Below are 2,848 nucleotides of genomic sequence, written 5' to 3' on the forward strand. Positions count from 1 at the left end.
TTGTGTCATTTTTGTCATTCATTTTGGATAATTTTTAAAATTTCCATCTCGATTTCATTTTTGACCCAGCGCTCATTCAAGAGCAGGTTATTTAATTTCCATGTATTTGCATGGTTTTGAAGGTTTCTTTTGTAGTTGACTACCAGTTTTATTCCACTGTGGTCTGAGAGAGTGCTTGATATAATTTCGATTTTCTTAAATTTTGAGGCTCATTTTATGACCTATCATATGGTCTGTCTTGGAGAGAGTTCCATGAGCTGTGGAATAGAATGTGTATTCTGTGGTTGTTGGTTGAAATGTTCTGTATCTATCTGTTAAGTCCATTTGTTCCAAGGTACATTTTAAATCCATTGTTTCTTTGTTGACTCTCTGTCTTGATGACCTGTCTAGTGCTGTCAGTGGAGAACTGAAGTCCCTCACTATTATTGTACTTCTGTCTATCTCATTTCTTAGGTCTATTGTAGTATTTTTAATTCATAATCTATTTATAAATAGTTGATATATCTATTTATAAATTTGGGAGCTCCAGTTTTAGGTGCATATATGTTTAGAATTGTGCTATTTTCCTGTTGGACAAGGCCTTTTACCATTATATAATGTCCCTCTTTGTCCCTTTTAACTGCTGCTGCTTTAAAGTTTGTTTTGTCTGATATAAGAATAGCTACTCCTGTTCACTTTTGGTGTCCATTTGCATGAAATGCCTTTTTTCATGCCTTTACTTTAAATTTATGTGAGTCCTTATGTGCTAGGTGAGTCTACTGAAGGCAGCAGATAGTTGGTTGGTGAGTTCTTATCCATTCTGTGGTTCTGTATCTTTTAAGTGGAGCATTTAGACCATTTACATTAAATGTTAGTATTGAAATGTGAGGTACTGTTGCATTCATTGTGCTCTTTGTTGCCTGTGTACTTTGTGTTTTTTTTTTGTTTTTGCTTTTTAACTTGTATGTTTGTTTTATAGGTATTTGGGTGTCTAGGTCTCTAGCAAGGCCAGGGAAGTTTTCCTTGATTATTCCCCCAAACATGTTTTCCAGGCTTTTAGAATTATCTTCTTCCTCAGGAACACCGATTATTCTTAGGTTTGGTTATTTAACATAATCCCAGACTTTTTGGAGACTTTGTTCATATCTTCTTATGCTTTTTTCTTTTTCTTTTTGGATTGTGCTAAATTCGAAGACCTTGCCTTCGGGCTCTGAATTTCTTTCTTCAACTTGTTCAATTCTATCGCTGAGACTTTCCAGAGTATTTTGCATTTCTTTTTTTTTTTTTTTTTGAGCTTTTATATTTGTGTTTATTCTTCATTTAACTTTTTTAAACACTACTATAGTTGAATATTAAAACAAAACCAAGAGAAAGCAGTAAGCATATTATGATTACAGTCCTTCACTTATTCACTACTGCACATTAAATGCCAGCAGTGAGTGTTATTCACTGGCCCATTAAGAGGTCTGACACTGAACACCACCTCTGGGATGATGTTCATCATCCTCATATGCTTCTCCATTGTAATGGCGCCATCTTTCCTGATTTGGATCAAAGTCCACCAGTTCTACTTGATCCATCTCATCAGTCTCTTCCATTTCCTTCCTCTCTGGTAGGAGTTTTTCCAGCAAAGACAGTTTATCAGGAGAGAGAAAGCCATTCTCAGGAAAGTTTACCTTAAATTCAATGATTAGGCGACCCTTTTCATATGGTCTATGATAAATTGGCATGCCTTCATTTAGTACACACTTGATATCTCCATGCTTGACAGTCTGACCTGGATGAGAGGTGATGACTATGGTTCGGTTGCCAAGAGTAGATATTGGCTTCTGGAAGCCACACAATGCTTCAACCAGCTGTATGTTCATACACATGAAAAAGTCTTCTCCTCGTCGAGTAAAAACAGCATGGTCCTTCTGATCTAACACAATGATAATACTGCCTGGCTCCAGTCCTGGTTCTTGGTCTCCTTCACCATGGAATGTTATCTTCTGGCCATCTTTCATGCCTTTGTCAATATGAACTTCTAGAATCTTCTTCTCTCGAGCTATCTTCCTTCCGTTGCAGCTTTTACATCTATCTTTAGGACTGATCTGCTCCCCATGGCCCTGGCACTCCATGCACACAGATTGAATTTGCTGAACCATTCCAGATCCTATCTGATGAATTCTTATTTGCATTGCAGTACCTCAGCAATTGGGGCAGCCCTCTACTGCTCCTTTCTTACCTCCTCTACCTTCACATTTGTCACAAATCACATTCTTTTGCAGAGCCAGTTTTATTGTTGCACCATTATATAAGTCTTCTAGGGTTACTGAGAGCTGATGTACAACATTTTTGACTCTCCTTTCTCTCTGCATCCTTCCTCCTCCTCCAAAAAACATATCGAAGATGTCCATGGGGGAACCAAAACCGCCACTTGCTCCACCCTCTTTAATTGCCTGTTATCCTCCTTTGTCATATAATTCCCTTTTCTTTTGCATCAGAGAGAACTTCGTAAGCTTGAGAAATCTGTTTAAACTTCTCTCCTTCATTTGGATTCTTATCAGGATGGTACTTCAAGACCAGTTTCCTATAAGCCTTTTTCAGTTCTTCCTGAGTAGCATTGGGTTTGACCTCCAAAACATTGTAGTAAGTTGTTTCTTTCACCATCTTCTACTGCTGGTGTGGGCTGAGGCCAGCGTGTGAGGGAGCAGGAAGGAGTGCGGAGCTGTGCGCAGCTCCGGCAGTTACCGCTCCTCTGCCTCTCACTGAGCATTCTGGAAAGTTCCCGCATTTTGCATTTCTAAAAATGTGTCTGAAGTTTCCTGAATTTTTTATTGTTTTTTCTTTAAGCTATCTATTTCCTTGAATATTTCTCCCTTCACTT

General features: G+C 38.3%; 1 pseudogene across 1 annotated transcript; it reads right to left on the bottom strand.

Moving 5' to 3' along the window:
• Window positions 1-1,253: 1,253 nt before the first annotated feature.
• On the bottom strand, window positions 1,254-2,634 carry LOC100997690 (annotated as a pseudogene). The gene has a single exon (XR_163280.5). The product of XR_163280.5 is annotated as a dnaJ homolog subfamily A member 1 pseudogene (transcript).
• Window positions 2,635-2,848: the final 214 nt, after the last annotated feature.

The sequence above is a fragment of the Papio anubis genome, chromosome X (assembly GCF_008728515.1).
Source record: "Papio anubis isolate 15944 chromosome X, Panubis1.0, whole genome shotgun sequence".
Classification (NCBI taxonomy): Eukaryota; Metazoa; Chordata; class Mammalia; order Primates; family Cercopithecidae; genus Papio; species Papio anubis.